This window comes from Mustela putorius, unplaced genomic scaffold (assembly GCF_011764305.1).
Source record: "Mustela putorius furo isolate JIRA1106 unplaced genomic scaffold, ASM1176430v1.1 tig00000275_pilon_pilon_pilon, whole genome shotgun sequence".
Taxonomy (NCBI): domain Eukaryota; kingdom Metazoa; phylum Chordata; class Mammalia; order Carnivora; family Mustelidae; genus Mustela; species Mustela putorius.
Genome location: NW_025421341.1, coordinates 28,462,377 through 28,477,193, shown reverse-complemented (window position 1 = coordinate 28,477,193; position 14,817 = coordinate 28,462,377). Strand labels below are relative to the sequence as shown.

The 14,817-nt window shown below is 37.8% G+C and overlaps 1 protein-coding gene across 1 annotated transcript in view; it reads right to left on the bottom strand.

Annotated features, from left to right (window-relative positions):
- The window catches only part of NYAP2 (neuronal tyrosine-phosphorylated phosphoinositide-3-kinase adaptor 2), a 256,433-nt gene that overhangs the window by 201,292 nt on the left and 40,324 nt on the right, over positions 1–14,817 (bottom strand). The gene's annotated exons all lie outside the window — the stretch shown is intronic.

Below are 14,817 nucleotides of genomic sequence, written 5' to 3'. Positions count from 1 at the left end.
CCCCATCCCTCTCACTCTTCTGCCTCCCTCTTCTCCATTAAAGGACCCTGTGATTGCATTGTGCTTATCCAGATAATCCAGGACAATCTCTTTATTTTACAATCAGCTGTTAGCAACCCTAGTTCTACCAGTAACCTCAATTCCATTTTGCTATATAATATAACATATTTACAGATCCCTGTGATTAAGACATGGACTTCTTTGGGGAGCCATTATTCTGCCTGCCATGCAGAAGTTTGAGCCAACATCACCGCTGAAATTTAACACCTGGGCATTAGGAAAAAAAAATCTGTAATTTTATGAAAAAAAATTATTGAGATTTATTTCTAAAAGTCCACTGGCAAAAATTTTAAAGTTTTACATTATAACACAAAAGCATCCATTTCTTTGTTTAAAAAAATTAACAGATTGGCACTTTTCCTGGAAAGTGTCTTCTGTGACCTGAAAGAAATTACATACCTAAAATTCTAAAACAGTAATTAAAAGTTATTTTATTGGCTCTAATGTTAAAATACTTCTCTTGGAATTATGATATCTCACTTGGTTTTTCTATAACACATTTGTATTTATTGTTATAAGCAGTAATTATCACAAGTAGGATTTAGTATTCTTCAAGACAGGCTTCATGTGGAAACTTTCTAGAAGTAACAGAATGTTAGGGCCTACCCAAGTGAATCAGAATCTAAATGTTTACAAGATCCCTGGCTGATCTGCAAGCAGATTGAAGTATGAATAGCACTGCTATAGCAGAGTCTCTTATTTAATGTAAACATTTACATTAGTTGCCAGTATGTTTCCCTATTTACTTAACTATTTAAAAGGCTTTCATTAATATTTTGTGCATAAAATTAACAGCTTTTATAATCATAGTTTTATTTGTACAATAAAAAATAAACATTTCTACTTCACATCATTGATACAATTTTCAATCTCTAGAGACAGAGAGGACTAATAATCTAAGTTACATCTAGAATGCTCACCTATATCTAAAGGTGACTGTTCAGAGTTAGGTATACCAGAGAGTTGAATGGTAGGCCTTGTTTTATCACTGAAGGTATCCTACAAAGTCTCAGGTTGATTACACATGAATTTTAAAATTCTGGGAATTACATTGAAACAGGTATCTGCTAACTTCACCTTCCAAAGGCTAAGGATAGAACCAAGACTACAGTAGATTTTAGCAGAACACTGAAGCTGAAGCTAAAACTGAGTGTTTGTGCTGTGTGTGCATGTGTGCGTATTCATAGCTTTTCTTGTCCTTTAAATCTGATTTGGAAAGGAAACAAATCAAAATAAACAATAACAAAAGATTAATCAACTTAACACCCCAGGCCCTCTTTGGCTGCTTTTTGGAGAACAAATCAAATTCAGTAGGAAACTCTGATGTTGTCCTTACATATCTGAGAAGCTGTCAAATGAAAGAGGGATGAGAAATGTATGGTAAAGCCCTCGGGGTAAAACAGGGACCAATGTGAAGAAGTTACAGGAAGAAGGATTTCATTCATCTTAAGAAATAATTTCCTAGGGACGCTGGGGTGGCTCAGTCGTTAAGTGGCTGCCTTCGGCTCGGTCATGATCCCAGGGTCCTGGGATTGAGCCCTGCATCATCAGGCTTCCTGCTCACCAGGGGAGGGGGGGTGTGGGGGTGTGGGGTGTGCGGGGGATGTTCTCCCCGTCCCACGTGACCTGCTGTGTTTTCTCTCCCACCATGTCTTTCTGTCAAATAAATAAATAAAAACCTTAAAAAAAAAAAAAAAGAAAAGAAAAGAAATAATTTTCCAACGACCCAAGAAAGCTGTCCAAGGATGAGATAGACCGCCTTGGGACCCAGTGAATTATCTTCTGGCGAAGGTGTTTTGTTTTAGGCAGAATGAGACTTTGAAATGAGCACTGCAGAAGGGATTTCAGTTTCCTTTGGGTGATTAATATCAATGGCTAACATTTATTGTGCCCTTTCTAAGAGTCTGGCACAAGGCGGATGCAACTTACAACCTCAGTTTGCTTACTCACAAATCCCTTAGATGCGTGTCACTGTTTCCCCAATTTTAAATGGAAGCCCAGAGAAGTGAAAGGACTTCATCTAAATTGTGCAAGTCATGAGTGGCAGGGACAGAATTTGAATCTGAGTCCCTCAGATATAGATACTTAGAATGGAGTGGCCCAGACTTGAACCCTCCTTGTCCCTCAACCAGAACAATCCTTCTTGCTAAGTTGTGCTAAAAAAAAGCACAGGATTATTCTTACTCTAACTTTTAAGAATGACACTTTATATTTTACTGCTTCCAAGTTATTTGACATGAGTAAATCATTTAATATTTCTAAACATGATTTGTCAACATAGGTGTGTATATGTGTATCTATAGATACAGATAATAGATATCTGAGAAAGTGGGGGGTTGGCCTACCTACTGCACAGTGATGGAGAGGATTAAACAGGTTCATGAAAAACAACTCAAAAACAGGTGGTCTGGAAGGAATTCACAAAATGTTTGTTGAGTGAATATACAAATGAATAAACTTTCCATATATAATGTATCATGAAACAGAATTTGAAACCAAAGCAAAAAATTACATTATTTTATGTTACATTTATTAAATGCCACAGAAATTTGCAGCTGAGTAAAATGAGAAATGTGGGTTGTGTGAGGTTTTGTAATCAATTTGAACTAGAATTAGCCAGCAGTTCCTATCAGCTATAAAGTGTTCCACCTGTTACTTTAAATTACAGTCTTGGTAATGGTTTCCTTAAAGTCTACATCATCTGTTCAGTCTGGTAAATGCATTCACCCTGTATTATAATTTAAAAAAAGGCAAAGCAATAATTTCCAGTCTTTAAATTACTCTTACAGACACTGATGGAGTTTTGCCAGATCTAAATCTTCATAGTATTAAAACACACACACACACACAAAAACCCTCAGCTTCATTTAAGTGCAGTGAAGCCTCTCTATAAAAACAGGTACATTTTATGTTTCTATATACGTAATTATTAAAAGAGGGAAACTGTTAATATTGTAAGATCTAGGGCATTTGAAGAAAAATAAAGGCTTTTCTTAGTCACCATGGAAAGAAACAGATGGTGAGAAGAGTTCCAAATGGATCCCAATGACTATCTTTCTGGTGACTGGCAGTTGTGGTTAGATTTTCTGTCTCTCATGTTTCCTCATTTTGCTCCCCCATTCTCTCCAATGCTAAAAAGTCATATCCTTCCATCACCTGTTTCCAACCTTCCTTTTTAATTTACCTAATTAATTTCATTATTTCCTTTAGCATTTGGAAAAGCAATCTATTGCTTTTCTACCTCATGGTTAGTCATCCTCCCTATTTTGCTTTTTTGGACTTCCCCTCCCCTCCTTTACATGGTATTTTCTCACCTATTCCAAGGATATTCTCGTACAAAGCGTTCAGGTATCTTCTGGCCATTGTGATAGTTTAAGGGTAACAATCCTTAAAGGACCTGGAAGAAGGCATGCTCTTTCTACTCGTCTTTAACTGGAAGGTTTTAGACACCCCATTGTTCCTGAGAGGTAACAGAAATCTATAGACAGAGTCCTAATACAAGATTAACACTTGTGAAGCATTTACAATGCGGCAGGCATTGTTCTGAGCACTACACACGTGTAAAATACATCATTTTGTTGTTGCAACAATCATATTCTCATTTTACAGTCAAGGAAACTGAGGTACATTTTCTAGGGGTGCCGAAGAACACACAGTTGTCGAGACGCAGAGCCAGGGTTTGGATCTGAGAAGGTGGCCCACTTTAACCACTACCTTCTCTAGCCTCTTCAGGCACCATATCTGAGTTGAAGCCAGTTGGATCGATGTGGATTTTATTTCACTGAACTTAGAAAATCCCACTAAGAGACTTTGACTTGGGTTTGCCATCACTGCAAAAATCCAGGCCCATCTCTTCGAAACCAAATGTCTTATGAGTGTCCCTCTTCCTATTTACCAACTTTGGAAATACTCCACTGAATCTATTCTTTCTAGCTGAGTGTTTTTGACTCAGTCCCATTTTGAGCATGAAGCCCTTCCTTGCCTGCTCTAGTCTACAGGACTGCTCCCTACTTTACACTTATAAAACTCATCAAGGTAGAGTTGCTGGTTATCTCCTTAACACTATTGAATTTTTTTGATTCTTCTCACATCTCTATCATTTTTCTCCCATATAAAATGTATGTCCTTAAGGTAAAAGCCAAGACCATGTATTATTTTTCTCTTGATTCTTCCAGGAAAATCCTACAACATTCGTACCTAACAAATATGTGCTTGGTGTAGGGAATATGTATTGGGCATGTTAAAATGCAAATGCATTTTATAATGAACTATTCTAACTTTTATTTTGCTTTTGCATTATATACATCTAATGATCTGGTAATATTGTAATTACTGCAAAGTTTTTGCTCTATCAAGAATCAATTCTCATGTCCTCAAAAATTAGATAAATCTTTCTTCTTAGTGGACTACAGCTCACCTCTACAGCATTGCAAGAGTTCTTCATATTTGCAGAACATGCTAGTGTTTACACTAGGTAGACTATTGTTCCATCTGATCCTCACAACAACATTGTGAGGTCAGTACTATCACTTTTCTAATATATTCAAGGAATATTAGATTCAAGGATACATGACTGCCAGTGTGTGGACATCTACCATTATAATGTAAACCCTTACACATATACCTGAATTCATTCTATTCTTCTATTTCATTATTTTGTGGCCAGCAAAGTAGCTATCACATAGTTAGTGCTCAACAAATATGTATTTGTTTCACTGGCTCTTATCTTTCTTCATTCTTTTTTTTTTTTTAAGATTTTATTTATTTGAGAGAGAGAGAGAGATCACAAATAGGCAGAGAGGCAGGCGGAGGGGCGGTGGGGAAGCAGGTTCTCTGCTCAGCAGAGACGTGGGTCTCGATCCCAGGATGCTGAGACCATGACCTGAGCTGAAGGCAGAGGCTTAACCCACAGAGCTACTCAGGCGCCCCTATTCTTAAATCTTTAAGAATATTTAGTGTGTTATGTTGAATACTACAAGACATAATGAGATGCTATCACAGACATTTCTATGGTCCCCAATGAATTCAGCAGTCAGTCTGTACGGAAGTGACCTATTATAAACACATATGTGTCCTTTTGACTCACCAGAGTTGGTGCAGATCTCAACGTATACTAACCACAAGGACAATGACTGGAAACCAAGCTCACAGTTTGCAAACTAACTTTAAAGTTAACAACCTAACCTTAGAAATTGCTCATTGAATTCCTGCTGGCTGAAATTGCTGGCTGATTTTGATTCTGGAGCACAGCAAAGATGAGGACTTGCCCCATTCAGTGTTTCTAAATAGTGATGATAATTTCAAAGCTTGGAAGATGTAACTTAAAGCGTGAGTTCTCTCTCAGAGGGGAGGACAACTGGCACACTGGGATGTAGAACTGGCTGCATCGAGGTGCATCGACAAGAATCATAAGCACATAAATTAACTGAGTTCCAGGAATCAATAATTCAGAAGCATTCATGACTCATAACTTTAGTCAAAGAGGTTTTCTTTAAGGGCTAATTCATTCTTATACTTCTTTTTTAAACTGGTAAGGAAATAGGGCACCTGGGTGGCTCCATCAGTTCAACATCCAACTCTTGGTTGCGTCTTAGGTCGTGATCTCAGAGTATGAGATTGAACCCCAGGTCAGTGTAAAGTCCACTTGAGAGTCACTCTCTCTCCTTCTCCTTTTCCTTCTGCCCCTCCCCACTCTCTAAAATAAGTAAATAAATCTTTAAAGAAAATAAGCTGGTAAGTAAAGAATGGGCACATTAATTCAAGGATTTCATTTAAAGAGAGGCATTCACTTAAGTAACCTAGCATCCTCTCCACCACCTTGTCCCCTGAATATTTTGGCTTCTATATATTCACTTGTAAATTTATTTCCCTCTGTTCCCACAATTCCTCTGCTTTCCTTCATGCTCCACCATCAGAGCCATGTCACTGTCTTCTGATCTTCAACGATTATTGATGACTGTTGCTGGATTGCAGCTTGTGTCCTCAAAAGCAGGAGGTGGAGTGTTAATTGCCTGAAAAGATTCCAACTCCTCCACGTGGCCTGCTCTCTCTCTCTTTTTTGCTTTTCTACCAAAATGCTTTTTTTTTTACTCTGCTTCCACAGAGCTGGATCGGTCACTAACCAGACATAGCCCCATGTTTGTATTTTGCCAGCAAAGCTGAAAAGGCTGATCTCAGGTGGCAACAAACTGGGACAGCTTCCCAGGTTCATTTGCTTTTCCATCACAAGTTTAGTCTTCCTGAATTCCACTTCAAATGGAATCCCCACCTGAGTTCTTGCTAAACTACAGATCAGACCCAAGAACAACAGGAACATTCATAGAAATTACATTTGTTTGAACAGCTGTTTGGAACTGCCCTGAGTGTATTCAGACTCTTTTCTAATCTCTTGGTCAGAGAGCTACAAGTTCAAATGGCTAATATTGAATTAAGCATAAATGATGCAGTGGAATGTAGAAGACATCGATTTTACCATTCCCTGGCCATTTCCAAGTTCCTTCCAGTTTAGTGCTCTGAGTTTCATAGATTTATTGTATTTGATCTTTCAACCTCTTTTATCTAATCATTTTGTCTGATTCTTTCATCCATTCTATATTAAAGAATTTTTGTAGATTCAAGTTTAGAATGTACTCAATGTATTCTTATATTTTCTTATTTATAGTATCTCTTAAGGGCTAGCATCTTACCCCAGTTATCGGGGTTGTGACTCAAATTTATTTTATTCATAGACAATGTATATTGTTTTAATATCACACTCTCAAGGTCTGTGTAATAGAGTTTGGCCTTTATTTGATACTGGTATCAAATATGTTAGGATATTTTAAGACTAACAGGTTTTATTTTGTTTTTTAAAGATTGATTGATTGATTGATTTTAGGGAGACAAAGCACAAGCGGGGCGGGGGGGGGGACAGAAGAAGGAAAGAGAGAGAGAAGCAGAGCCCAACTTGGCCTAGATCTCCTGACCCTATGATCATGACCTGAGCCAAAATCAAGAGTTGGACACTTAACCGACTTAGCCACCCAGGTGCCCCAAGATTAATAGTTTTAATATACAGTTTTATAAATAGAAATTACAGTGACAAACAAACATGTTTTTAGTCAAACCTGAGGGAGGTTAAATGATCTGTTATGGAAATGAAGGAACAATGGGGTCCAAACTCAGGTGAAAGGAACAGTTGTAACAGGAGGCATTGCATGCCTCCCTAGATCTAGGCTACATGCACTAGGCTCGAGCACAGTCTTCCTGGAGCCTTGGCACATCTCCCTGCTATTTCTGTTGCAGCCAGTGGAGGTAAGCAGGCTAGCGAGTGGCTGCCTCACCCCTCACCTCAGGCTGGAAATGCAGAGTTCCATGTAAGTCGGCAAAACTGGTTGGCTACAGTGCAGTGTTGGCTTCTCAATGCAAGAGACCCTGCTCATGCTGATCCTCATATGGCCTCTTCAGTTCACAGTCATCCTGTTGGACCAGGGACCTGGAGAGAAAACACCACACCGACCTCGACTTTGCCTTCTGTGTGTAAGTGATAAACTGTCAGAATCATTGTCTCTTTACCGGCCAAATGTAACAGCTGTAGTAGCAATCCTGGTGGCCTTGTTAATCATCAGGCTGCTGTGTATGAACTGCTTTACCACTTAGCATGGAGATTTCAATTGCCTTGCAGTATATACTGTTTTTAATAAATCAATATTACATAATTGGATCTCACAGTGAATGGTTAACCATTACACATTGTTCATACTTGTAGGTACCACAGTTTTGGGTCTTCTCATTTCTGGCCCCTTTTTAGTTGTGACTTCCTTCATCTGTACTGTGTAACTTCATATTTTCTCTTAACTTAATTGGTGATGTAATTTTTTTTCACATCTCTGCCTACACAGTGTAATTAGTTATTCACATTGGAGAGAATCATTTATTTCTGTTTCCCAGATTCAGCAGAGTGTAATTGAATGAATGAATGAACAAGAAATGTGATTAGCCCAAGATAAGACTGAATGTTATCACTAATAAAAAAGTAAACAAAATATTTTATAAAAAAAACTAGGGAAATTTTTTTTGACTTGCATTCATATTTCATAGACTTCTTTAATTAAAACACCCTATCCTTAATATCTTCTTTGTAATATAACATTTTTAGTCTACTTCATTTTTGTTGTAGTATAGTACTAAATTGCTCAGATTTTAAGTCTTGTATATATATATTTAAAGTACCATCTCAAAAGTTATCACAGGTCATATAAATCATCTTTTGGCCATTCACATGAGAACTCAATTAGAGCAAATCCCAATATACACATGACTCAGTAGATTAAAGTTTATAAATATATGTACATCCAACGTCAGAATGTGGTGAAGTAAGGGAAACACTGTCTTTTCCAGATGGTGCCCTGAAAACTTTGTTATTCTATGTTTCTAAGATCTGCTTATTCGCTTCACAGAAATTCAAACTCAAATTAAGCACCAGAAATATCAGGGAATGAGAGTGATTTTTTTTCTTTTTTCTTTTCTTTTTTTTTTTTTTTAAAGAGGGAGACATGGAAGGAGGCGCAGAGGGAGGAGGAGAGAGAATCTCAGACAGGTTCCATGCCCAGCAGAAAGCCTGACTCAGGGCTAGATCCCACGACCCTGAGATTAAAACCTGCGCTGAGATCAAGAGTGGGACACTTAAATGACTGAGCCACCCAGGCATTCTGAGAGTGATTTTATGCTCAATTGATACAGTTTTTATTATTTTTTCAAATATTAAAAGAACAAAATTTTGATGCCCTTTAGCAATCCAAGGAAGGTAGTATTTTGGCAAAACTGTGTACAGAAAGTAAGTCAACATTTTCTAGTTAGAGTAGTTGAAACATTTGAAGATGTTATGAGTAACCCAAACATGTTCATAATGTTTGCAACAGAAAATGTCAGCGATATACCTGTACAACATTTCTTTTGCAAAATACAACAGTTTTTATAAATTAGAGTAAATAAACATAATTAAAGTGCCATGTACTTAACAGGTCAATAACAAAAAACATGGACTAACTTTTTCATTCCATGTGTTTCCTGCTGGTAAGGGGAGAGAGGAGGAAAAGGTACCAGATTTTCAGTATTTCTTTCGGCAATTTATGAAAAAAGCAGATGAATAACATAAGCAGTATCATCTTCTAATATGTTATTATGTATATTATTAACATTTCCAAAGTAGACTGGAAAATTTTCAGTGTTTCTAAAACTCCTTGTTGTTTCAGTATGGCATAGTAAGTTGGCAATAAAATGATGGGAAGGTGATATTGTTCCAGTAACACCTGCCCAATGATGATTGGAGCCAACTCGAAAATCCACTTTCCCTTCCTCATCACAAAATAAATTCTATAGATTCTTTATTACCAAAACAACAAATCACATCCCTCAAGAAGTTTACTCCAAGTAAATTACTTGAACATTTACTACTCTCTTAATTTTGATTCCTACATCGTACATTGCCATATCCCGTGTTCCCGTGTGTGTGTGTGTGTGTGTGTGTGTGTATAGAACCAATAAATCAAATAACTCAGGTGTGTGTAGGTTTCTATATAAATCTTTTTGGTAAGATTTCACTTTTTAGAACCATTTCCCTCTGTATCACAATTTTATATTCACGTATGTTCACATCACTTTAAAATACCACAGATGGCATGGGACACAGATGGCATGTGTGCTAGGAGAAAGAAATACTGAACTCAAGGAAGACATAGTTACCAGTGCACATAATTTAATTCATATTGGTTCTGGTTGTGTTGGTAGAGAATATATTAGATCACACATGTTGAATTTCTATAGGAAGTGTCTGTACCATTATAAAGAGAGGAAACAAAGCTCTCTGGTTATCAGTAACTTGCACAGTAATTCCTCCTGAGTAGCTGGCTGTCATTTGAATATATATAGTTTCAGCCTTTTAAAATAATTCCGAGTTTATTTGAAAAAATTGTGACATGAGCACATGATTACTACTAAATGCTTCACTCATTCAGTATGGAACTACCCATTAAGATAATCCGAACCCAGCCAGCAGCTGCCATCTTGGCTTGGCACAAGATCATACAAAGGAATGTGTAAAACTTCTTGAGAGCTGATAGCTCACACAAGGCCAATAATGTTTGTAAAAATTTGTTAACTCACTAGAATTGATGGTCTGTGAGTATTGTTTTTCAGTCTGAGCCTGTATCTCCTAAAGATACTTTATCCTAAAGATACATAATTAGTCCAAAGTGAAAGGGATCAAAGCTGTGTGGGACAATTACTATGTATCTATTCCTTAAAAGAAAACTCAAAATTCTGTGCATAATATTTGCATATAATTCTAAGAAAAAAATAGTTGGTTTAGTGATTATTGGGCTTTTTTCTTATTTTACAGGCAGTTTCTTACAGGTGTAGTTCTATTTTTTTTTTCTTAAGATTTATTTATTTATTTGATAGAGTGAAAGGGGACTGGCAGAGTGAGAGGGAGAAGGAGAGAATCTCAAGCAGACACCCTCCTGAGTGTGAAAACAGGGCTCAATCCCCTAACCTCTGATCATGACCTGAGCTGAAATCAAGAGTCAGCTGCTGAACTGACTGAGACACCCAAGTGATGTGGTTCTATTTTTAATGTGAATATGCTATATTTCCATCTCTCTCTTTTTTTTTTTTTTTTGCCATGGAATCATATATGTATCAGAACCATCATTTTATACCACATTCAGGGATTGGTTCTGCTCAAGAAGGAAGTGATGTTTAAAGAAATCTATTTGCATGAATATCAGAGTGACCTTTACTTGGCACTTATCTCTACTCCCAGAGCTGTGTGTCTGGGGTCTTAAAATGCTGTCTGAGAATGCATTAGGAAAGACAGGAAGGGGAAGAACTAATATTTAAGTATGCTTGGCAGAGACTCCAATTTGTTTTTTCATTTAAGCCTACTAAACTCTGTCAGATTGGGAATTACCCCTGTTTCATAAGGGGTATAGAAACTAAACCCCCCAAATTAGTGATTTGCCTAGGTTCAGTGACAGACGTGTGATTTGAGACCTAGCTCTTCTGTCTCTGAAGACTTTCTAGAAGCGGCAATGTTGGGATGCTTGTTGGCCACCATGGGCTCCATCAGTTAAGTATGGGGCATACTAGGAATGCAGAATAAAAATAGAAGATTGGTTTCCTGTACATTTTGTCAGAATGCCTAATATGAGACTGTGCATTATGTATACAAAAAAAAAATGGGAGAGTATCTACCACAATCCCAACTATAAAATCAGAAAACTTTATAAGCAAGGAGCATCTCCAAAAGGCTAGTGCCCTACAGAACACACTTTGGGAAATGCCATCTTTTCTTGGTGCATCATTCAGGTGAACCTCTTTGAGAGACTAGACCTATGTAAATTCTTTTATGGAGAAGATATGACACTGGACATCCTAGGTTTCCACTGCCCTTGGGTCAGTATAAACCATATTATCACTATGTGTCTCTGTAACGCAGTCACTAGCCTATATTCTTCTGCCTGGTGCTCACTTGCCTCACTGTGTAAGCTTGTTCCTTTCCTTCTTGGGTTCTGAGTTCCTTCATGTTAATTTTTTGCCTTAGCCAGTCTTCATAATTTGTTCCTTGATTCATGGACTTCCTATAGGTGTACAAAACTACCCAGCTTTCCCATTGAAATCGCAGTCCTGGTTTAAGGTGACTTACTGTCATTTAAGTTTCTTTGTTCCAATCCTGCCCTTTGATGCCCTTTACTTCCTGGTTCCTGACTATTTTTCTAAATAGTAATCTATTTCTAATTTCTATAATCTAATTTCTAAATTTTTCTAAAATTTATTCTGATGCTTCTTAATATTTGTGTCTTTTGGATTCTTACCTATATCAAACAATCATCTTGTTTGACCTAGGTTATGAAGGGCTCCCTTTCTTCAATCTCTTGGCCTGAGATGACTTTTGACATACTCTGCCTGGATTTCTGATCAGCTCTGGCTAGTCCTCCTAGCTCCCTATTCATTCCCTACTCCATTTTTAACCTTAGCTTTATTTTCTGATCCTAGCCCCCGTCCTGTGCCTTTAATCCACATGTCACATAATCTTTACATGGACATCATGTACGTGCTTTTTATAACTTTCACTAATTGAGGTATTTTCATCAGAATTTAGTATTTTATCAGTAAATGGAATATTTAAATTGTTTATCTATTAAAATTAATATGTACTATAAAAGCTATAGGTACTTTTAAATTACCATGTCTGAGAAAAAGCAATTACATCAATTATTAGGACATGGCATTATTTACCTGTGGCAGCTGCTGGAGGTGCAGTCCTGGTCTTAAGGAAGAATTAAATACCTTCTACAAGGATTGCCTTTTGAATATAAACCTCGTCCCTCTGTATGATGCTAAGCATCTGTGTGACATAATATTACCCTTTTCAGAAGGACACTGACTTAAACCTACTCAAACAAATTATTGTTTCTCTTTTAACTGCCTCCCTGTCAGGAATAACCCACTCTCATGCCAATTTGAACAGAGACAGGAAACAGGCCATGGGGAAAGGCATCTTACAGTATATAAAGTCATAAGCATCAACCACTTATATTTTTAACCTAAACATTACTGCAAAAGCCGGGTACATCTCTACGTTCATATAGATTACATCTGTAGGTATTTCAAAGCTGAAAATTCCTGGTGAACACATAACAACCTAGACAGGTATCATCCCAGAAATCCTGCCGATTGCTCAGACACATGCTCATGAGGAGGCATGGTAGTGTCTGGTAAATCCCCCACAGTCACAATGCAAGAATCCTCTGTATCCAGCTCTCTCCAGTAAGCAAATCCAGCTTTTTGGCTTGAAGCTTAGGCTTCAAGTGACGCTCAAGTACTGGTAATGTAGCTGCAATTCAAACCCTTCCTTTGCTACTCCCTACATACTTGGGTGCCGTGTGTCCCTGCGGCACACTCCCAGCCTTCCAGACTCAGCACTTGATCTGTTTGTGCACAAGGAGTAGGAATTGTTCCTTAATGATGGACTCCAGTTAACCAAATTCCATAGGTTGATGTATAAAACAATGGAAAATGGGAATTTCCCATTATTTTACACATAAGGAATCTCTTATCTATCAGAAATACAATTCACCCAAGTTGAGCGTTCTTAGAATTCTAGGCAAGTTTGTCTCTATCCACCAGGAGAAGTAAATCTTTTGGAAAATTGAGGTCAGATAAAATCTACCTAGTATGCCTTATAGCTGTTACCCTCAGACACTGCCCCAGATCTGACATTTTCCTCAGTCATAATCTTTTCCCTCCTATTTTCCAAACTTTTTGTCTCTTATTAAGCCTGTGTCTTACATCATGCATCTTGGCCTCCCTCACCACTCTCTACTTGATCTTGTCCTAGCTACTCAACATTCTTACAGATTGGGAGTCATTCTACCCTATACTCTGTAACCCATGCTCCACATTGATAAAATTCTCTATGCATTAAGAAGTCTTTTCTGAGTGTTTCTTATTGTTTCTTAGCTGAAAAGAACAATAGCTCTTCTTGGAGGAAGCTGGATGAGTATTTTTGTTTTGTTTCTTTATTCTGAGATTTGATCCAAAATCTTCATGTCCATGAGTCCACATACTTAAACTTACATCATGTGGTCCAAACTGTATTTTGTAGCATTGCCTGAAGTTATCAGCTAAGAGTGTCATTTTCTCAATATCTTATCAACTATTAGTGTCAAATGGGACCTCTTCATGCATTCCACCTGATGGGCCCCATGGAACCAGTAGATAGAACCAGTATGGAAACTAGTCAATGGAACCAGTATGAATCCTGATGGAACCAATAGCCCTCTGTGGGCACAGTGCTGTTTCCGGACATTTAGCCTGTAATCTTCTTGTAAGAAGTCACTGGTTCCTTGAGTTTTGTATTATTTGCTTATGTTTTCCTCCTTTTTACTCACTCTTCCACATTAATTGATATGGCCCATGGGTCACTGTGTCCTCCTCACTCTTCCACATTAATTGCCGTGGCCCATAGGTCACTGTGTCCTTATCTACTTTGTGTCTTGCCATCATTCTGATTCTTCAATATCCAACCAAAACTGACTCTTCCTTGTTTCTCATTTCCTTGGTGTCCTCATTTCCAGCAAATTTTAATTTCTATTTAACTTCAGAATCCACCTCCATGGCTGCAGCTGACAATTTGTTATGAACCACCAGAAATCTCCACCACCAAAATAATAAATCCAGACACCTATTCTGTGATCACACTTTCCATCATTTCAGTTCTCTCTATTATTCTTTCTCTTAGTCATGTTCTACTCCTTTTTGCTTTAACCTTGGAGAAAATCCAAATTTTAGCCTTTCTACTTTCTCTCTAATTATGAGACCATTCCTGATTTAATGTTCTTCCCTATTTGGCTCAGATTCCACAATCTAGCTCTTTAATTATACTCTTTTCCTGCATCTTCAACTTCCTTGTCCCAAGTATATCCTTCAAATCCAACTTGCAAAAACCCAACTCATATAGATTTGTCTCCTCCTTAACCTGGTTCCAGATCCTGGGCATTATTAGAAAACTGATTACCCATGGGGAAATTCGTTGACATTACATGTCCGTGATCTCCAACCTAATCTCAGGGTTTTACCCTCTCTTCCCCCTCCCTCCAACACATGGATTCACTCAGACCCACCCACATATCACCTGCCTCTGCTTCTCCAGCATACGCCGCCCAGTACATTTACTTTCAGTCACACTGAACTATTTCGAGTTTCTTAAGCCCATTA